The sequence below is a fragment of the Hemitrygon akajei genome, chromosome 4, assembly GCF_048418815.1.
Source record: "Hemitrygon akajei chromosome 4, sHemAka1.3, whole genome shotgun sequence".
NCBI classification, from domain to species: Eukaryota; Metazoa; Chordata; class Chondrichthyes; order Myliobatiformes; family Dasyatidae; genus Hemitrygon; species Hemitrygon akajei.
In genome coordinates, this window is record NC_133127.1 from 200095456 (window position 1) to 200119346 (window position 23891).

Below are 23891 nucleotides of genomic sequence, written 5' to 3' on the forward strand. Positions count from 1 at the left end.
GTCTTCCTCAGTGAAGACTGATGCAAAATACTCGTTCAGTTCCTCCACCATCTCCTTATCTCCCATTACAATTCCTCCAGCATCATTTTCTATCGGTCCTATATCTACTCTCACCTGTCTTTTTATATACTTGAAAAAGCTTTTAGTATCCTCTTTGATATTATTTACTAGCTTCCTGTCATAGTTCATATTTTCCCCCTTAATGACCTTCTTAGTTTCCTTTTGTAAGCTTTTAAAAACTTCCCATTCCTCTGTCTTCCCACTAATTTTTGCTTCCTTATATGCCCTCTGCTTTGCTTTTACTTTGGCTTTGACTTCTCTTGTCAGCCACAGTTGCATCCTTCTTCCATTCAAAAATTTCTTTTTTGGAATATATCTGTCTTGCACCTTCCTCACTTCTCGCATAAACTCCAGCCACTGCTGCTCTGCCGTCCTTCCTGCTAGTGTCCCTTTCCAGTCAACTTTGGCCAGTTCCTCTCTCATGCCACTGTAATTTCCTTTACTCCACTGAAATACCGACACATCAGATTTCGGCTTCTCTTTCTCAAATTTCACAGTGAACTCAATCATGTTGTGATCACTGCCTCCTAAGGGTTCCTTCACCTCAATCTCTCTAATCACCTCTGGTTCATTACACAATACCCAATCCAGTACAGCCGATCCCCTAGTGGGCTCAACAACAAGCTGTTCTAAAAAGCCATCTTGTAGACATTCTACAAATTCTCTCTCTTGAGATCCAGTGCCGATCTGATTTTCCCAATCCATTCGCATGTTAAAATCCCCCACAATTATCATAACACTGCCCTCCTGACAAGCCTTTTCTATTTCCTGTTGTAATTTGTAGTCCACATCACTGCAGCTGTTTGGAGGCCTGTAGGTAACTGCCATCAGGGTCCTTTTACTCCTGTGATTTCTTAGCTCAACCCATAAAGATTCTGCACCTTCCGATCCTATGTCACCTCTTTCTAATGATTTAATATCATTTCTTACCAATAAAGCCACACCACCCCTCTGCCTACCTGCCTATCCTTCCGATACACCGTGTATCCTTGGACGTTCAACTCCCAGAGACATGCATCCTTTAGCCACGTCTCAGTGATGGCCACAAAATTATACCTGCCAATCTGTAGCTGTATGACAAGATCATCCACCTTATTCCTTATGCTGCGTGCATTTAAGTATAACACCTTAAGTCCAGTATTTGGTACTTTTTGCTTTGATTGCACTGCAACTTTATTACACTACAACTCATCTCAATGGTGCAAATTTGCCCCATCACCTACCTGTCCTTCCTGACATCTTTACTGCTCACTATCTTAGATTTATTTCTGTTTTCCCCCTCCTCCGCTCTATTATTCTGGTCTCCCTGCCAAATTAGTTTAAACCCTCCATATCAGCTCTATTAAACCTTCCGGCCAGGATATTGGTCCCCTTCGGGTTCAGGTGTAACCCATCCTTTTTGAACAGGTCATACTTCCCCCAGAAGAGATCCCAATGATCCAAGAATCTGAAGCCCTGACCCCTGCACCATTCTCTTAGCCACACATTCATCTGCCTGATCCTTCTATTCTTGCCCTTGCTAGCACGTGGCACAGGTAGCAATCCTGAGATTACTACCCTGGAGGTCCTGCTTCTCAGCTTCCTTCCCAACTCCCGGAAATCTCTCTTCAGGACCTCCTCCCTTTTCCTATCTAGGTCATTGATACCAATATGTACCAAGACAGCTAACTGCTCGCCCTCTCCCTTCACAATATTCTGGACCCGATCTGAGACATCCCATACCCTGGCACCTGGGAGGCAACACACCATGCAGGTATCTTTATCAGGCTCACAGAATCTCCTGTCTGTTCCCTGACTATGGAATCCTCTATGACTACCACATTCCTCTTCTCCCTCATTCCCTCCTGCACAACAGCGCCAGTCTCAGTGCCAGAGACCCGGTCACCATGGCCGTCTCCTGTCAGGGCATCCCCCTCAACAGCATCCAAAATGATATACTTGTTGCTGAGGGGGGCAGTCACAGGGGTGCTCTCCACTATCCGGGCATTTCCCTTCCCTTTCCTGACAGTCATCCAGTTTTCTGACCCCTGTAGCCTAGGGATGACTACCTCCCTGTAGTTCCTGTCTATCACCTCCTCACTTTCCCTGATAAGCAGTAGGTCATCAAACTGCAGCTCCAGATCCCTAACACGGTCTCCGAGGAGTTGCATCTCGGTGCACCTGGTGCAGATGTGGCCATCAGGGAGGCTGGAGGTCTCCCAGGATTCCCACATCTGACACCCTGAACAAAGCACTAACCCTGCAGACATGCTACCTAACTCTACAGGAATGAAACAAGGAAAAATAAGTCTACTCACCCACTTATCTCGCCAAACACATGAACTTTTTAATTGGAGTGCAGCTTATAGTGTTCCTCAGCTCCAACCATTCGCAAGGGTGGGAAGGAGCCCTCTGAGTAGGCCTCAAGGGGGAGGGGATCCGGAGGGAGCTAGATAAGGGCTCCTGGGTTTCTGGGGAGGCGAGTCACTATTTTCAGAGTGAGCATCAGACACTACAGCAGGGTTCAGATGGACACTCGTATCCAAAGTAACCGCTGTTTCTGGTGACAATGCAGATAATTGGTACTTCCGGATAGACAAGAAGCGAGAGGGTTGGCACCCCTTTTCCCTGAACTCGAGTTGGACGTCCCTGCATGGGAAGTTGGACGGAGTGTTTAGCTGGGACAAGATGTACTTCATCCAGGTGAGTGTCCAGTTGAGGTCCAACTCATCTCCCAGGGCTCCTGGATCAGACAACAGGCGCCAGTACATGCAAACAGACACCTCCCGAGGCTCCTGGCTGAGATGCCAGCAGGCTCCTTCAGCCAGTGAGCCATCAGGCCCTTCAGCCCAACTTGCCTGTACTGTACCTGTACCTGACTCAGAATCAGGTTTAACATCACTGATGTGAAATCTGTTGTTTTGTGGCAGCGGTACATTGCAACACATAAAAATTGTAAAAAGACTATAAATTAGAATAAGAAATATATATATATAGATAAAATGAGGTCATTTATAAGGTTTCATTGTCTATTCAGACATCTGATGATGGAGGGAAGAAGCTGTTCCTGAAATGTTGTGTGGGTGTCTTCAGGCTCTTATACCTCCTCTCTGATGGTGGAACTGAGAAGAGGGCATTTCCTGGGTGATGGGGGTCCTTAAGGACAGATGCCACCTTTTTAAGGCATTGCCTTGCGGAAGTGGGCTTGGGCAATCCACACCTCCCTCCCCCATCTTGTGCACAGCATCTTCCTCAAATGGATCCTCCTCTCACTTCCTTTGACGGTGTCCTCGATATCGGGATGGCCGTGGCCATGTTAGAGCTGGCTGACTGTCTTTCTCTGTGTTCCTGACTGTCTGTAAGTTTCAGTTCGTCCCTCGGTGTGTGCCTGATGGTTGCTGAGTTTGAATTATCCTCAGGAAAATTTCAAAATGTATGTCAGCGTCTATTGCCAAATGTCAATGTTTCTGACTGTGTGTCAGTGAGAGTTTACGAACATTTTCAGGGCTTCCGCTGTGTCTTGGTGTTTCTGACTGTGCGTCGGTGGGTGTTTCTGACTGTGTCGGTGGGTGTTTCTGACTGTGTGTTGGTGGGTGTTTCTGACTGTATGTTGGTGTTTCTGTCGATGTTTCTGACAGTGTTGGTGAGTGTTTCTGACTGTTAGTGTTTCTGACTGTGTGTTGATGTGTGATTCTGATTATGTGTCAGACTCTCTGACTGTGAGTCAGTGTTTCCGACTGTGAGTCAATGAGTGTTTCCGACTGTGTGTCTGATTGGCTGTGAGTTTCTCCAGCTGTGTTTTGGTGTTTCTGACTGTGAGTTGGTGAGTGTTTCCGAGTCTGCATTGGAGATTGTTTTTGACTGTGTTGGTAGTGTTTCTGAATGTGTGCCAGGGACTGTTTTCCACTGTGTCTGTGAATGCTTCCGAAGTTGTGTCTATGAGTGGTTCTGACTATGCTGGTGTGTTTCCAACTGTGTGTCAGTGAATGTTTCTGTCTGTATGTCGATATTTAAAACTGTCAGTGAGTGCCTCTGACTATGTCTGTTAGTGTTTCCTTGTGAGTGTCAGTGAGTGTTACTGACTGTGTTTCTGACTTTGTGTCAGTGAGTGTTTCTGTCTGTAGCCAGTGAGCATTTCCCACTGTGACAGTCTTTTCGACCGTGTATCAGCCAGTGTTTCCAACCGTGTGTCAGCCAGTGTTTCCGACCATGTATCAGCCAGTGTTTACGACCGTGTGTCAGCCAGTGTTTCCGACCATGTATCAGCCAGTGTTTACGACCGTGTGTCGGTGAGTGTTTCTGACCGTGTGTCGGTGAGTGTTTACGACCGTGTGTCGGCAAGTGTTTCTGACTGTGTTTCAGTGAATGTTTTGGGGTGACTGTTTGTCAGTGAGTGTTGTTGTTTCCAGTCACATGCTAGTGCGCATTACTGCCCATGTGTCAGTGATGGAGCATTTTAGATGTCCCAGCAAAAGTGTGGAGAACACAACACCAATGGCCACTGATGTTTCTCCCCGTCACAGGGATCGCAGGTCTACATATATAGAGGCACGTTACGCTCTGATTGAAGGATATCCTAAACCGGTTAGTGACGAGCTGGGAATTTCTGGCATTGATGTTAATGCCACCTTCATCTGACCAAATACGTCCCTGCTCTACGTCATCATGGGTAAGGCCAGACCCTGAAGCTTTCCTGCCGAGCCGGTAATCTTCCTTCAGTCTGCCATTGGGTTTTGTGTGCTTCAGTAGTTTAGGTCTGAGGAGACCACATGATCAAAGCTTTGGTCCAGGTGGCCACAGAACTGGCAGAGGGTGTTCCCATCAGGGACCAAAACATGTTCAGCTAAATGACAAGACCACTTCAAGTTTCCACATTTTGTCTTCAGATCACAGGAGAGAATGAAAGACAAGTATCTGTATTTAGCTCTTTGTTGTGTAGGCGGGGAGCTGGTGAGGGATTCCACGGAGATTGTACAGAAAGGATTAAATCATAGGACATCACATCACAGTACAGCCTTCCAGCCACAATGTTGTGTCAACCTTTCAACCTACCCTAACGTCAACCTAGCCCTTCCCTCCTACGTAGCCCACCATGCTTCCATCATCCACGTACCTATCTAAGAGCTTTTAAAATGTCCCAATGTATCTGCCTCTACCACCACCCCGGCAGCGTGTTCCACACATCTACTGCTCTCTATCTAAATAAACCTACCTCTGACATCCCTCCAACCACCTTAAAATGCTGCCCCCTCATGTTAACCATTTCCACCCTGGAAGAAGTCTCTGACTGTCCACTTGATTTATGCCTCTTCTACACCCCTATCAAGTCACTTCTCATCCTCCTTCACTCTAATGAGAAAAGCCCCAACTTACTCAACCTCTCCTCATAAGGCGTGCTCTCTAACCAAGGCATCTTCCTAGTAAATCTCCTCTGCAGCCTCTCTAAAGCTTTCAATTCCTTCCTGTAATGAGGTGACCAGAACTGAACACAATATTCTAAGTGAAGTCCAACCAGAGTTTTAGAGAGCTGCAACGTTCATGGCTCTTGAACTCAATCCCCTAACAAATGAAGCTCAACACACCATACACCTTCTTAACAACCCTATTAATTTGCATGGCAACTTTAACGCTCTATGGACATGGACCCAAAATCCCTCTGTTCCTCCACACTGCTAACAATAATGTCATTAACCCTGTACTCTACCTTCAAGAACTCCATCTGCCACTTCTCAGCCCAGCTCTGCATTCTCTCAAAGTCCTGTTGTAACCAACAGCAACCTTCTACACCATCCACAAACACCACCAGCCTTTGTGTCATCAGCAGACTTCCTAACCCATCCCTCCACTTCCTCATCCATGTCATTTATGAAGGTCACAAAGAACAGGATCCAGAACAAATATGATGACAGTAGACCAAATATGATGGCAGAATACATTATTAATAGTAAGACTCCTAGCAGTGTGGAGGATCAGAGGGATCTTGGGGTCCAAGTCCATAGGACACTCAAGGCTGCTGCACAGGTTGATTCTGTGGTTAAGAAAGCATACAGTGTATTGTCCTTTATCAATCGTGGGATTGAAATTAGGTGCTGAGAGGTAATGTTGCAGCTATATAGGACCCTGGTCAGACCCCACTTGGAGTACTGTGCTCAGTTCTGGTCACCTCACTACAGGAAGGATGTGGAAACCATATGAAGGGTGCAGAGGAGATTTACAAGGAAGTTGCCTGGATTGGGGAGCATGCCTTATGAGAATAGGTTGAGTGAACTCGGCCTTTTCTCCTTGGAGCGACGGAGGATGAGAGGTGACCTGATAGAGGTGTATAAGATGATGAGAGGCATTGATCATGTGAATAGTCAGAGGCTTTTTCCAAGGGCTAAAATGGCTATCGTGAAAGGGCACAGTTTTAAGGTGCTTGGAAGTAGATATAGAGGAGATATTAGGGGTAAGGTTTTTTTTTAAACAGAGAGTGGCGAGTGCATGGAATGGACTGCCAGCGACAGTGGTGGAGACAGATATAAAAGGATCTTTTAAGAGACTCCTGGACAGGTATATGGAGCTCAGAAAAATAGAGGGCTATGGGTAACCTTAGGTAATTTCTCAGGTAAGGACATGTTTGGCACAGCTTTGTGGGCCGAAGGGCCTGTATAGTGCTGCAGGTTTTCTGTTTCCCTATGGATCACAAGCAACACACACAAAATGCTGGAGGAACTCAGCAGGCCAGGCAGCATCTATGGAAAAAGCACAGTCGACATTTCAGGCAGGACTGGAGAAAAAAAGCTGAGGAGTAGATTTGAAAGGCTGGGGCCAGGTGATAGGTGAAACTTGGAGCAGGAGAGATGACAGAAAGAAAATGTGGTGGGGGGGGGTGGGTAGGAGCACCAGAGGGAGGCAATGGGCAGGCAAGGAGGTAACATGAGGGAGGGAAATGGGGATGGGGAATGGTGAAGGGGAGGGCAGGGAGGCATTATTCAAAGTTTAAGAAATCGATTTTTAAGCCATCAGGTTGGAGGCTACCCACACAGAATATAAGATGCTGTTTCTCCAACCTACATGTGGCCTTATCACAGCAGTGGAGGAGGCCATGGATGGACATATTGAAATGGGGAGTGGTGGTGAGGGGGAATTGGTTGGGTCTGGTGACCAGAAAAGAAACGGAGAGCTTTGAGGCCTTGCTGGTAGGGATGGAGATGTATCGGGACTGGACATCCATAGCGAAAATAAAATGAAGGGGGCCAGAAAACCTTGAAAAGATCAAGAGCATGTGAGGTCTATTATAAACCAACAGACAGCTTATCCGTCAATGTCTAAAGGGTCAAAGGTCAAGTTTAATGTCAGAGAAATGTACACAATATTCATCCTGAAATACTTTTTCTTTGCAAACATCCACGAAAACAGAGAGGTGCTCCAAAGAATGAACGACAGTTAGTTTTAGAACCCCAAAGACCCCCAGCTCCCCTCCCTTCCGCATGTAAGCGGCAGCAAGCTACAATACACTCTCCCCCCACTGGCAAAGATAAGCATCGGCACTCGCCATCAAGCACTCAACCAAAGCAACAGCACAGACACAGACTTGCAGTACTCCAAAGACTACTGGTTCACCCGGTATTCAACATACCACAGGCTCTCTCTCTCCCCCTAATAAGGAAGAAGGAGGTGTCTGTTTTCCCAGTGAGTGGGGAGACATAACAAGCAACTCACTGGTTTACGATGTTAGAAGTCCGTTACATCGCTTTTTCTGAACTCTATGCCTGAAGATCACAAAGATCTCGGGTCTCGAGGCAGATGGTTGCAGATATCTTGACTCCACTGATGACACAGGGGTCTCCTACCATGACACTGACCCTCGATCCACCCGTCTCCAGAGCCCCGAGATTCTAGGCTTCCAAATCCAAGCTGGACTCTCAGGCCAAGCCTTTGGCGTGCCGAACAATAACAGCCAGTTGTGAAAGCCCGAGAGCGGGTCCCATTCCTGCAAAGAACCGAAGTCAGTGTGTACACTCCAGGTCAGGGTCTTCAAAAAAACCTTGAAAGGGAAAAATAAAAATATTAAAGATGGGAATGTCTATTATAAACCTACGGACTCTCACAACTACCTGGACTATACCTTGTCCCTCCCTGTTACTTGTAAAAACGCAAATCCCCTTCTCTCAATTCCTCCATCTCCACCACATCTGCTCTCAGGATGAGGCTTTTCATTCTAGAACAAAGGAGGTCCTCCTTTTTCAAAGAAAGGGGCTTTCCTTCCTCCACCCTCAACTGCATCTCCATTTTAAGCACATGTGCTTTTACCCCATCCTTCTGCCACCCTACCAGTGATAGGGTTCCTCTTGCCCTCACCTACCACCCCACCGGCCTCCGTGCCCAGCACACAATTCTCAAACTTCTGCCACCTCCAACTGGATCCCACCACCAAGCACATCTTTCTCTTCCCCCCCACCCCACTTTCTGATTTCCACAGGGATCACTCCCTACACAACTCCCTTGTCCACCGATCTCCCTTATCCTTGCAAGCGGAATAAGTGCTTCACCTGCTCCTACACCTCATCCCTCACTATCATCCAGCGCCCTAGGCAGCCCTTCCAGGTGAGGTGACACGTCACCTGTGAGTCTGTTGGGGTTATACACTGTGTCTGGTGCTCCCGGTGTGGCCTCCTGCATATCGGTGAGACACGACGTAGACTGAGTGGCCACTTCGCCGAGGATCTATGCTCCATTTGCCAGAACAAACAGGATCTCCCAGTGGTCACCCATTTTAATGCCACTTCATTCCCATTCCAATATGTCCATTCATGCCTCCTCCATTGTTGTGATGAGGCCACACTTAGGCTGCAGGAACAGCACATTATATTGTGTTTGGATAGCCTCCAACCCGATGGCATGAAGATCGATCTTTCAAACTTCTAGCAATGCCTCCTCACACCCCCTTCACAATTTCCCAGCCCTTCATTCCTCTCTCATGTTATCTCCTTGCCCGCCCATCGCCTCCCTCTGCTCCTCCTCCTCCTCCTCCTCCTTTTTCTTTCTTCCATGGCCTTCTGTCTCTTTCAGCTCCCCAGATCTTTACTTCATCCCTCCCCCTCCGAGTTTCACCCTATTGCCCGGTGGTGTTCTCTCCCTTTCCCCACTTTTCAAATCGACTCCTCAGTTTTTTTTCCTCCAGTCCTGTCGAAGGGTCTCGGTCTGAAACGTCAACTGTGCTTTTTTCCACAGATGCTGCCTGGCCTGCTGAGCTTCTCCAGCATTTTGTGTGTTGCTCGGATTTCCAGCATCTGCAGATTTTCTCCTGTTTGTGATTTGCTTCCCTATGGAACACCATTGGTCACTGACCTCGAGGCAGAATATATTCCCTCCATGACCACACTTCTTCTATAGTTCTGCCATCAGGAAGGAGGTACAAGAGCCTGAAGACACACAGACTCGACGATTCAGGAACAGCTTCTTCCTTTCCATCATCAGATTTCTGAACAGAAAACGAACCAATGAACACGATTGTTGTGTCTTGTAACTTCAAAACATTAAAATAATTCAAAGGAAAATTGAGAGTCCAGGAATGACAGTTTAACTTCAAGTTTACTTTAGATGAAGGGTGCATGTACCACGTGGTAATGTGATGATGTATGCAATTCATGTATTTTTATATAAAACCCATTATTAACTATTTAAATGAACAAAAATGCAAAATCTTGTATATATACAATATTAGTCGAGAAGTAATGAAATATTAAATGCACAAGCCTTCTCTTTGTTTAGCTATAGACTCCAACTCAATACAAAATGCATCTCAACTATACACGGTATATTATAAAATACAACTACTACAACCAGACATCCACATTGTAAATTTTAAGTTGTCCCATCAAGACTGAAGATTTAATTGCTGTGGAGAATATCTCACTCTTGAGGGCTAACGTCTTTCCTGACAAGGCAAGTGAGACTTGTGGCTGTGAACAATCTGAGGTTCTGGGTTTGGGTGTAGGAGGTGACTCGGGGTCTGGGTGTAGGAGGTGACTCCGGGACTGGGTGTAGGAGGTGACTCGGGGTCTGGGTGTAGGAGTTGACTCGGGGTCTGTGTGTAGGAGGTGGCTCTGGGTCTGGGTGCAGGAGGTGACTCGGGGTCTGGGTGTAGGTGGTGACTGGGTCTGATTGTAGGAGGTGACTCGGGGTCTGTGTGTAGGAGGTGGCTCTGGGTCTGATTGTAGGAGGTGACTCGGGGTCTGTGTGTAGGAGTTGACTCTGGGTCTGGGTGTAGGAGATGACTCGGGATCTGTGTGTAGGAGGTGACTCTGGGTCTGTGTGTAGGAGGTGGCTCTGGGTCTGGGTGCAGGAGGTAACTCGGGGTCTGGGTGTAGGTGGTGACTGGGTCTGATTGTAGGAGGTGACTCGGGGTCTGGGTGTAGGAGGTGACTCCGGGTCTGGGTGTAGGAAGTGACTCCGGGTCTGATTGTAGGAGGTGACTCGGGGTCTGTGTGTAGGAGTTGACTCTGGGTCTGGGTGTAGGAGGTGACTCGGGGTCTGTGTGTAGGAGGTGACTCTGGGTCTGTGTGTAGGAGGTGGCTCTGGGTCTGGGTGCAGGAGGTGACTCTGGGTCTGGACGTAGGAAGTGACTCTGGGTCTGGGTGTAGGAAGTGACTCCGGGTCTGATTGTAGGAGGTGTCTCGGGGTCTGTGTGTAGGAGTTGACTCTGGGTCTGGGTGTAGGAGGTGACTCGGGATCTGTGTGTAGGAGGTGACTCTGGGTCTGTGTGTAGGAGGTGGCTCTGGGTCTGGGTGCAGGAGGTGACTCGGGGTCTGGGTGTAGGTGGTGACTGGGTCTGATTGTAGGAGGTGACTCGGGGTCTGGGTGTAGGAGGTGACTCCAGGTCTGGGTGTAGGAAGTGACTCCGGGTCTGATTGTAGGAGGTGACTCGGGGTCTGTGTGTAGGAGTTGACTCTGGGTCTGGGTGTAGGAGGTGACTTGGGGTCTGTGTGTAGGAGGTGACTCTGGGTCTGTGTGTAGGAGGTGACTCTGGGTCTGATTGTAGGAGGTGACTCGGGGTCTGTGTGTAGGAGTTGACTCTGGGTCTGGGTGTAGGAGGTGGCTCTGGGCCTGGGTGTAGGAGGTGACTCTGGGTCTGGGTGTAGGAGGTTACTCGGGGTCTGGGTGTAGGAGTTATCTCGGGGTCTGGGTGCAGGAGGTGACTCGGGGTCTGGGTGTAGGTGGTGACTGGGTCTGATTGTAGGAGGTGACTCGGGGTCTGGGTGTAGGAGGTGACTCCAGGTCTGGGTGTAGGAAGTGACTCCGGGTCTGATTGTAGGAGGTGACTCGGGGTCTGTGTGTAGGAGTTGACTCTGGGTCTGGGTGTAGGAGGTGACTTGGGGTCTGTGTGTAGGAGGTGACTCTGGGTCTGTGTGTAGGAGGTGACTCTGGGTCTGATTGTAGGAGGTGACTCGGGGTCTGTGTGTAGGAGTTGACTCTGGGTCTGGGTGTAGGAGGTGGCTCTGGGCCTGGGTGTAGGAGGTGACTCTGGGTCTGGGTGTAGGAGGTTACTCGGGGTCTGGGTGTAGGAGTTATCTCGGGGTCTGGGTGTAGGAGGTGACTCGGGGTCTGGGTGTAGGAGGTGACTCTGGGTCTGGATGTAGGAGGTGACTCGGGGTCTGGGTGTAGGAGGTGACTCTGGGTCTGGATGTAGGAGTTGACTCTGGGTCTGGGTGTAGGAGGTGACTCGGGGTCTGGGTGTAGGAGGTGACTCTGGGTCTGGATGTAGGAGGTGACTCGGGGTCTGGGTGTAGGAGGTGACTCGGGGTCTGTGTGTAGGAGGTGGCTCTGGGTCTGGGTGCAGGAGGTGACTCGGGGTCTGGATGTAGGAGGTGACTCGGGGTCTGGGTGTAGGAGGTGACTCGGGGTCTGTGTGTAGGAGGTGGCTCTGGGTCTGGGTGCAGGAGGTGACTCTGGGTCTGATTGTAGGAGGTGACCCTGGGTCTGATTGTAGGAGGTGACTTGGAGTCTGGGTGTAGGAGGTGACTCTGGGTCTGGGTGTAGGAGTTGACTCAGGGTCTGTGTGTAGGAGGTGGCTCTGGGTCTGGGTGCAGGAGGTGACTCGGGGTCTGGGTGTAGGAGGTGACTCTGGGTCTGGGTGTAGGAGGTGACCCTGGGTCTGATTGTAGGAGGTGACTTGGAGTCTGGGTGTACGAGGTGACTCAAGGTCTGGGTGTAGGAGGTGACTCGGGGTCTGGGTGTAGGAGGTGACTCGGGGTCTGGGTGTAGGAGGTGACTCCGGGTCTGGGTGTAGGAAGTGACTCGGGGTCTGGGTGTAGGAGGTGACTCCGGGTCTGGGTGTAGGAGGTGACTCGGGGTCTGGGTGTAGGAGGTGACTCCGGGTCTGGGTGTAGGAAGTGACTCCGGGTCTGATTGTAGGAGGTGACTCTGGGTCTGGGTGTAGGTGGTGACTCGGGGTCTGGGTGTAGGTGGTGACTCGGGGTCTGGGTGTAGTAGGTGACTCTGGGTCTGGATGTAGGAGGTGACTCTTGGTCTAGGCGTAGGAGGTGACTCGGGGTCTGGGTGTAGGAGGTGACTCCGGGTCTGGGTGTAGGAAGTGACTCCGGGTCTGATTGTAGGAGGGGACTCTTGGTCTGGGTGTAGGAGGTGACTCTGGGTCTGGGTGTAGGAGGTGACTCGGGGTCTGCAGGAAGTGGTTCCGACAGCTCTGGATACTTCTCTTCTTTTCTCTCTGTGGATCTATGTCGATCACTTCTTTCCTCTCACATTCCTTTTCTCTTTCACACCATTCTCTTCCTCATTCGCATTTTTTCTCTCCTTCTCTCATCTTTTTCTTCTAGTGTGTCCATCTTGTTCTTGGGATCATCCATTTAGTTCACAGAACTATTCTCTTATTAATCCTTCTATTTCTCCCTTTGCAATCTGATCTCACCTTGTTTCCTCATCCACAACATCTGATGAATTCACTGCCTTCATCACTTTCACATTTCTCATGAGCAGCATGGTCCTTCCTTGGTTTAACGTGCTTTCCAATGAGAGGCTCAGAGGTTGGCACCAACACCTGTTGGGAAATGGCAGATAGAGTTCGGCATGGAGACAGTTGTGACATCTCCAAGTATTTTTAAATTCACTTTCAGTTGGCTTCATTGCAGGGAATGAGGCCTTGCAAATGGTGGATGATCTCCAATCAAGTTGTAGTTGTCTACGCAATCACACCCCAGAATCCTGGTCCTTCAGTTCTTACCACAAACAAGCTCAACGTAACTTGTTGGTTGTTCTATTTCACTCATACAAATGTCATTCCCACAGGAGTTATCTTTTCTTCAGTATAAGTTCACAGTTGGATATCTGCAGGCTTTGGTTCAGTATCTTTGAAGTGCCTCTCAAACTCATTTTGTGGAATGACTGAAACAGCTGAACCAGTGTCTAATTCCATTTTAATTATTTTGCCGTTCACTTCTGGCATCAGCCATATTGCTTGTCTATTATTAATTTTTACACTGTTAATATCAAGGCTACACAATTCTGTGTGACTCTCATCACTACCAGATTTTTTATCAGCAGCAAGCAGATTTGTGCTCTTTTTGAAACTGCAGCTTAACTTTTTAGCTTTTTCTCTTCCCGATATAGTCCATTTATTTTTGTCTGTTCTTTATATGTGTTCCACTTCGTTGTATTTTCTGCCTTTAAACCTGCATCGGTCTGGTGTATGAGCTGCTGCCACAAAGGTAACACAATTTGTTCAGCCAGGCTGTTTAGACATTGTAATTTTGATCGTACTCACTTTCATTCCTGACTGCAACTCAATTACATCTCTGTCTGCTCTCGCCATTGAAGCAGTTATTTCAACTGCTCTTTAAATGTGAATTGTGCTTCAGTTTGAATGCTTTCTTTTAAGATTCCACAAATGAAACAATCTCTCAGTGCATCATTAATCCCATTACCGAACCAAGAGCACTCACACAATCTCTTCGTCAATGTCAGTAAGACGAAGGAGCTGATTGTGGACTTCAGGAAATTTAAGACGAAGGAACAAATACTAATCCTCATAGAGGGATCAGAAGTGGAGAGAGTGAGCAGCTTCAAGTTCCTGAGTGTCAAGATCTCTGAGGATCTAACCTGGTCCCAACGTACTGAGGCAGATATAAAGAAGGCAAGACAGCGGCTATACTTTATAAAAAGTTGAAAGAGGTTTGGAATGTCAACAAATACACTATAAACTTCTACAGTTGTTCTATGGAGAGCATTCTGACAGGCTGCATCACTGTCCTCCGGTGTGGGGGGGGGGCACTGCATAGGACTGAGAGAAGCTGCAGAGGGTTGTAAATCTAGTCAGCTCCATCTTGGGTACTAGCCTACATAGTACCCAGGTCATTTTCAAGGAGCGGAGCCTCAGAAAGGCAATGTCCATTATTAAGGACCCCCAGCACCCAGGGCATGTCCTTTTCTCACTGTTACCATCAGGTAGGAGGTACAGAAGCCTGAAGGCACACACTCAGTGATTCAGGAACAGCTTCTTCCCCTCTGCCATCCAAGTCCTAAATGGATATTGAACCCATGAACACTACCTCACTTTTTTAATATATAGTATTTCTGCTTTTTGCACAATTTTAATCTAGTCAATATACGTGCACTGTAATTGATTTACTTATTTATTATTATTTTTCTCTCTGCTAGATGATGTATTACATTGAACTGCTGCTGCTAAGTTAACAAATGTCACTCACAAGCCAGTGATGATAAACCTGATTCTGATTCTCTGAAATGAACTCCCCTTCTTTATGATTCCGCTTTTGAGACCTAAAATGGCCTAATTCTGCTCCTATATCTTACGGTCTTAGAATTCTTTCTTCTTTTTTGCTCCTTTTACACTTCTCATTTCATTTATTTAAATATGCATTTCTTACGGAATTTATGGATTTTTATGATTACGTATTGCAGTGTACTGCCGCATAACAACAAACTTGACAACATACACTGGTGATATTAAATCCAATTCTGATTTGGATTTGGGTTCTGATTTACTCTACCTTCTACGGGCAAAAGCCAATTCTGAATCCACACAGCCGAGTTCCACTGGATCCCACACTTCATCAGTGACCCGGGGAATCTTATCAAACTTCTTATTAAAACGTATATACACCACATTCACTGCTCTGCCTTTATCAATGTGCTCTGTCACATCCTCAAACAATGCAATCGGGCCTGTGAGGTATGACCTGCCCCTCACAAAGCCATGCTGAGTATCCCTAATCAAACTCGTATACCCTGTCTCTGCCCCACACGTCACCAGCACCAGCCTACCCACCATCAAGGACACATATACAGAAAGCTACTGGAAAAGGGCCAGGAACATCATGAAGGATCCCACCCACCCTGCTCACTGAATGTTCGTCTCACTCCCATCAGGGAGGAGGCCATGTAGCATCTACACCAGGACCACCAGACCCAAAAACAGTTACTTTCCCCAAGCAGTGAGGCTGATCAACATCTCCACCCACTAACCCACTACTATTTATCATTTCCTTATGTAGATACTACTGTGCCTCGCGTCACTTTATGACATGCAATCAATCTGTGTATATGTTATTTTATGTATTTATATTTAATAACCATATAACCATATAACAATTACAGCACGGAAACAGGCCATCTCGGCCCTTCTAGTCCGTGCCGACGCTTACACTCACCTAGTCCCACTGGCCCACACTCAGCCCATAACCCTCCATTCCTTTCCTGTCCATATACCTATCCAATTTTACTTTAAATGACAATACCGAAACTGCCTCTACCACTTCTACTAGAAGCTCGTTCCACACAGCTACCACTCTCTGAGTAAAGAAATTCCCCCTCGTGTTACCCCTAAACTTTTGCTCCCTCTCAACTCATGTCCACTTGTTTGAATCTCCCCTACTCTCAATGGAAAAAGCCTAACCACGTCAACTCAATCTATCCCCCTCATTATTTTAAATACCTCTATCAAGTCCCCCCTCAACCTTCTACGCTCCAAAGAATAAAGACCTAACTTGTTCAATCTTTCCCTGTAACTTAGGTGCTGAAACCCAGGTAACATTCTAGTAAATCTTCTCTGTACTCTCTCCATTTTGTTGACATCGTTCCTATAATTCGGTGACCAGAACTGTACACAATACTCCAAATTCAGCTTTACCAATGCCTTGTACAATTTTAACATTACATCCCAACTCCTATACTCAATGCTCTGATTCATAAAGGCCAGCATACCAAAAGCTTTCTTCACCACCCTATCCACATGAGATTCCACCTTCAGGGAACTATGCACCATTATTCCTAGATCACTCTGTTCTACTGCATTCTTCAATGCCCTACCATTTACCATGTATGTCCTATTTGGATTATTCCTACCAAAATGTAGCACCTCACATTTATCAGCATTAAACTCCATCTGCCATCGTTCAGCCCACTCTTTTAACTGGCCTAAATCCCTCTGCAAGCTTTGAAAACCTACTTCATTATCCACAACGCCACCTACCTTAGTATCATCTGCATACTTACTAATCCACTTTACCACCCCATCATCCAGATCTTTAATGTATATGACAAACGACATTGGACCCAATACAGATCCCTGAGGCACACCACTAGTCACCGGCCTCCAACCTGACAAACAGTTATCCACCACTACCCTCTGGCATCTCCCATACAGCCACTGTTGAATCGATTTTACTACTTCAATATTAATACCTAACAATTGAACCTTCCTAACTAACCTTTCTTGAGGAATCTTGTCAAAGGCCTTACTGAAGTCCATATAGACAACATCCACTGCTTTACTCTCAACAACTTTCCTTGTAACCTCTTCAAAACATTCAATAAGATTTGTCAAACATGATCTTCCACACACAAATCCATGCTGACTATTCCTAATCAGACCCTGTCTATCCAGATAATTATATATACCATCTCTCAGATATTTTCCATTAATTTACCCACCACAGATGTCAAACTTACAGGCCTATAATTGCTAGGTTTACTCTTAGAACCCTTTTAAACAATGGAACCACGTGAGCAATACGCCAATCCTCCGGCACCATCCCTGTTTCTAATGACATTTGAAATATTTCTGTCAGAGCCACTGCTATTTCTACACCAACTTCCCTCAAGGTCCTAGGAAATATCCTGTCAGGACCCAGAGATTTATCCACTTTTATATTCCTTAAAAGCGCCAGTACTTCCTCCTCTTTAATCGTCACAGTTTCCATAACTTCCCTACTTGTTTCCCTTACCTTACACAATTCAATATCCTTCTCCTTAGTGAATACCGAAGAAAATAAATTGTTCAAAATCTCCCCCATCTCTTTTGGCTCCACACATAGCTGTCCACTCTGATTCTCTAAGGGACCAATTTTATCCCTCACTATCCTTTTGCTATTAATATAACTGTAGAAACCCTTCAGATTTATTTTCACCTTACTTGCCAAAGCAACCTCATATCTTCTTTTAGCTTTTCTAATTTCTTTCTTAAGATTCTTCTTACATTCTTTATATTCCTCGAGCACCTCATTTACTCCATGCTGCCTATATTTATTGTCGATTTCCCTCTTTTTCCAAACCAAGTTTCCAATATCCCTTGAAAACCATGGCGCTCTCAAACTTTTAACCTTTCCTTTCAACCTAACAGGAACATAAAGATTCTGTACCCTCAAAATTTCACCTTTAAATGACCTCCATTTCTCTATTACATCCTTCACATAAAACAAATTGTCCCAATCCACTCCTAAATCCTTTCGCATCTCCTCAAAGTTAGCCTTTCTCCAATCAAAAATCTCAACCCTGGGTCCAGTCCTATCCTTCTCCATAATTATATTGAAACTAATGGCATTGTGATCAGTGGACCTGAAGCGCTCCCCAACACATACCTCCGTCACCTGTCCTATCTCATTCCCTAACAGAAGATCCAACACTGCCCCTTCTCTAGTTGGTACCTCTATGTATTGCTGCAAAAAACTATCCTGCACACATTTTACAAACTCCAAACCATCCAGCCCTTTTACAGTGTGGGCTTCCCAGTCTATGTGTGGAAAATTAAAATCTCCCACAATCACAACCTTGTGCTTACTACAAATATCTGCTATCTCCTTACAAATTTGCTCCTCCAATTCTCGCTCCCCATTAGGTGGTCTATAATACATCCCTATAAGTGTTACTACACCTTTCCCATTCCTCAATTCCACCCAAATAGTCTCCCTAGATGAGCCCTCTAATCTATCCTGCCAGAGCACCGCTGTAATATTTTCTCCGACAAGCAATGCAACACCTCCTCCTATTGCCCCTCCGTTTCTATCACACCTGAAGCAACGAAATCCAGGAATATTTAGTTGCCAGTCACACCCCTCCTGTAACCATGTTTCACTAATAGCTACAACATCATATTTCCAGGTACCAATCCATGCTCTAAGCTCATCCACCTTTCTTACAATGTTCCTAGCATTAAAATAGAAGCATTTAAGAAACTCTCCACCTCTTCCTCTCTGTTTATCGCTAATGATGTGATCAACTTTATCATCTTTTTCTTCATTCTCCCCTACAGCTTCTGTCTGAACGCTCCCTTTCTCTATCACCTGCCTATCCTCCCTCACGCACTGTCTACTAGCTTTCTCTATTTGTGAACTAACCTCCTCTTGCCCAGACCCTTCAAATTGATTCCCACAGCTTCTTCCCCTCCATCATCAGATTTCTGAATGGACGATGAATCCATGTACACTGCCTCATTGCTCTCGTTTCACATTATTTACTGCTGCCACAAATGTCATGACATATCCGTGATATTGAACCTAATTCTAACCCCCTCCCCGTCCTGTTGCAGGGAACCACATGCGGGTTATTGACCTGAAGCAGAGCCCCAGGGTGCTGGGTGACGGGGTCCGCATTGGCCACCCGCAGGTGGACGGTGCGATGTGCAATCGTAGGGGCATCTATCTGTTCATTGGCACCCAGTACTACCGATACAACTCTCCGTCTGAGCTGAGTGCGTGGGAGAGCCCTCCAGACCCGCACAGCATCAAGGACGACTTTCTGCACTGTCCGCACAGAGGGGCTCTGCCCCACCATCGCTAACAGTGTCTGTCATAGGTCCTGAATCTGCAACAGTTCCCCTCCACGCCGGCCCGGTACAAGCATCCAGGACCCCAGAGTGACCTGTCCCTGGTTCACACCAGGGTCACAGAGATTCCAACGGCTTTGTGACCGATTTATTTGAATAAATTCAGCCCTGAACAAACAGCTGTCGTTGTCTGTCATTTCTAACCCCCACTGGGCTCATTCAGCCACATCTGGCCCAGTAACAGATCAGCCCGAGATCGGGACCAGAGAGGGATGGGAAAGTGGTTGGTGTTGTCCAGATTCACATCAGTTTATTGTCGCCTACACCTGGGTACAATGAAGTTCCTTGTCCACGTGAACAGGCAACACGGTAGTGTAATGCTTTACAGCACCAGTGTTCTGGGTTCAATTCCCACGGCTGTCTGTGAGGAGTTCTTCACACGACCATGTGGACAGGTGGCGTGGTACTGTAGCAGTTATCACAGGTCGAGGTTATTGTCATTTCACCATGTCTATATATATCGTCAAATGAGATGATGTTTCTCTGAACCAGAGTATAAAGCACTGCAGTGAAGTACACATTACTAACTTATGAAAGTAAGGATGAAATCTACAGATGGGTTACACATAAATAAACAAGCTAAAGTGTGTAGATTAAATTCCATAAGGTACAGAACAGATTAACCAGTGACACTTCAAATCCGATGTGGCAGGGAGTTCAGAAGCCTAATGGCCTGAGGAAGAAGCTGTCCACTGAGGTCAGACTAACTGGCCTATAATTACCTTTCTTCTGCCTTGCTTCCTTCTTGCAACTTTCCAGTCTTCTGGAACCATTCCAGAGTCTCGTGATTCTTGAAAGATCATTACTAAAGCCTCCATGATCTCTTCAGCCACTTTTTTCAGAACCCTGTAGTGTACACCATCAGGACCTGGTGACTCATCTAGCTTCACATTATTCAGTTTCCCAAGAACCTTCTCCCTAGAGTCATAGAAAGGAACAGCACAGAAAAGAAGGCCTTTTGGCTCATCTGGTCCATAACAAAATCATTTAAACTGCCTACTACCACTGTGGCAAAGTTTGTGGATAGGTGGAGGGGTAGGTAGTGCTGAGGAAGAAATGCAATTGTAGCAGGACTTGAACAAATTGGAAAAATGAGCAAAAAAGTGGCAGATGGAATACAGTGTTGAGAAATGTATGATAATGCATTTGGTAAAAGGAACAATAGTGCAGACTATTATCTAAATAGAGAGAAGCTTTGAACATCAGAGATGTAGAAGGGCTTAGGAGTCCTCTTGCAAGACTCCCAGAAAGTTAATTTACAGGTTGAGTATGTGGTTAAGAAGGCAAATGCAATGTTGACATTTATTTCAAGGGGAATAGAATATAAAAGGAAGGAGATAATGCTGAGCCTTTATGAGACACTAGTCAGGCTGCACTTGGAGTATTGCCAACTGTTCTGGATCCCACATCTCAGGAAGGATGTGTTGTCATTGGAGAGAGTCCAGAGGAGGTTCATGGGGATGATTCTAGGAATGAAGGGGTTAACATAACAGGAGCATTTGGCAACTTTGGGCCTGGACTCACTGGAATTTAGAAGAATGCGGAGGGTTCCATTGAAACCTACCGAATATTGAAAGGACTAGATAGTGTGGATGTGGAGAGGATGTTTCCTCTGGTGGGGGTATCCAGAAATAGAGGGCACAGCCTCAAAATTGAGGGACAACCCTTTAGAATAGAGGTAAGGAGGAATTTTTTAACCAAAGAGTAGTAAATCTGTGGAATGTTCTGCCACAGACTGCAGTGGAGGCCAAGTCTGTGTGTATATTTTAAGCAGAAGCTGATTGTTCCCTGATCAGTCAGGGCTTCAATGGACATGGTGATAGGGCAGGTGTATGGGGTTGCGTGGGATCCGGAATCTGCCATGATGAAATGGCAGAGCAGATGTGATGGGCTGAATGGCCTAATCCTGCTCCTATGTCTTATGGACCTGCACCAGGACCATTGCTCTGCATATCCCTACTATCCATATAGCTATCCAAACATTGACACTGAGCTCTCATGCACCATTTGTGTAGGCAGCTCGTTCCACACTCTCATGACCCTCTGAGTGAAGAAGTTTCCTCTCATGTTCCCCTTAACCTTTTCAGCTTTCACTCTTTACCCATGATCTCCGGTTGTAGCTCCACACAACTTCAGTGGGAAAAGCCTTCCTGCATTTACCCTATCTGTACCTCTCATAATTTTGTATATCTTGTTAAATCTTTCACCTTCTGCATTCTAAAGAACACAGTCCTAAATTGTTCAATCTTTCCTTATAACTCAGGTCCACCAGACCTGGCAACATCCTTCTAAATTTTCTCTGTACTCTTTCAACCTTACTTACATCTTTCCTGTAGGCAGGTGACCAAAACTGCACACAATACTCCTGATTAGGCCTCACTAATGTCTTACACACTTCAACATAACATCCCATCTCCTGTAATCAGTACTTTGATCTATGAAGGACAATGTGCCAGAAGTTTTCTTTACGGCCTGACGACATTTTCAATGAATTCCCAGATCCCTCTGTTCTACCACACTCCTCAGTGCCCTACCATTCACTGTGTAAGACCTACCCTGGTTGGTCCTACCGAAGTGCAAAACCTTGCACTTGTCTGCATTGAATTCTATCTGCCATATTTCAGCCCATTTTTTCAGCTCATGCAGATCCTCAGTGTCATCTGTAAATTTGCTGATTCAATTAATCACATAATCATCCAGATCATTGATGTAGATGACAAACAACAACGGACTCAGCACTGATCCCTGTGGCACTCCACCAGTCAGAGAGGCAACCATCCACTACCACTCTCCGGCTTCTCCCACAAAGCCAATGTCAAATCCAATTCACTACCTCATCTTGAATGTCATGCGACTGAACCTTCTTAACCAACCTCCCATATGATACTTGTCAAATGCCTTGTTAAGGTCTATTTAGGCAACATCCATTGTCTTGCCTTCAACCATTTTCCTGATGACTTCAAAAATCTATGAGATTGTTTAGACATGACCTTCCATGCACAAAGCCATGCTGACTATCCTTAATCAGTCCATGTCTATCCAAGTACTCATATCTGGTCCCTTATAATACCTTCCAATAACTTTCCCACAACTGCTGTCAGACTCGCTGGCCTGTAATTTCCTGGTTTCTGTTTAGAGCCTTTCTTAAAACAGTGGAACAGCTTTGGCTATCCTCCAATCCTTGAGTACCTCTCCTGTCGCTAAGGATGTTTTAAATATCTCTGTTTGGGCCCTGACAATCTTTGCACTTGTCTCCATAGGGTCCGAGGGAACAGCTTGTCATGCCCTGGATTTATCCGCACTGATCAGCGAACACCTCCTCTGTAATCTGTACATGGTCCATCACCTGACTGCTGCTTTGCCTCGCCTCTGTAGACTGTGTGCCCATTTCCTGAGTAAATACAGATGCAAAGATTGAAGATCTCCCTCATCTGTGTTGGTTCCTCACACAGATTACGTCTGATCTTCCAGAGGATCAGTTTTGTCCCTTGCAATCCTTTTGCTTACAACATAATGTTAGAACCCCTTGGGATTCTCCTTCACTCTGTCTGCTAGGGCAACTTCATCCCTTCTTTTAGACCATAAGACCATAATATTTAGGAGCAGAAGTAGACCATTCAGCCGATCGAGTCTGTTCCGCCATTCAATCATGGGCTGATCCACTTCATTCAGTCATCCCCACTCCCCTGCCTTCTCCACATACCCTTTGATGCCCTGGCTAATCAAGAACCTATCTATCTCTGCCTTAAATACACCCAATGACTTGGCCTCCACAGCCTCTCATGGCAACAAATTCCACAGATTTACCACCCCCTGACTAAAGTAATTTCTCTGCATTTCAGTTCTAAAAGGATGTCCTTCAATCCTAAAGTTGTGCCCTCTTGTCCCAGACTCCCATATTATGGGAAATAACTTTGCCATATCTAATCTGTTCAGGCCTTTTAACATTTGGAAGGTTTCTATGAGATCCCCCTCATTCTCCTGAACTCCAGGGAATACAGCCCAAGAGCTGCCAGATGTTCCTCATACGCTAACCTTCTCATTCCTGGAATCATTCTTATGAATCTTCTCTGAACCCTCTCCAATGTCAGTATATCCTTTCTAAAATAAGGAGCCCAAAACTGCACACAATACTCCAAGTGTGGTCTCACTAGTGCCTTATAGAGCCTCAACATCACATCCCTGCTCTGATATTCTATACCTCTAGAAATGAATGCCAACATTGCATTCACCTTCTTCACAACTGACTCAACCTGGGGGTTAACTTTTAGGGCATCTTGCACAAGGTCTCCCAAGTCTCTTTGCATCTCTGCGTTTTGAATTCTCTCCCCATCTAAATAATAGTCTGCCCGTTTATTTCTTCCACCAAAATGCATGACCATACACTTTCCAACACTGTATTTCATTTGCCACTTCTTTGCCATTCCCCTAAACTATCTAAGTCTCGCTGCAGGCTCTCTAGTTTCCTTAACACTACCTGCTCCTCCACCTATCTTTGTATCATCGACAAATTTAGCCACAAATCCCTTAATGCCGTAGTCCAAATCATTGACATACATCATAAAAAGTAACGGTCCCAACACTGACCCCTGTGGAACTCCACTGGGAACAGGCAGCCAGCCAGAATAGGATCCCTTTATTCCCACTCTCTGTTTTCTGCCGACCAGCCAGTTCTCAACCCATGCTATTAACTTCCCTGTAATTCCATGGGCTCTTATCTTGCTAAGCAGCC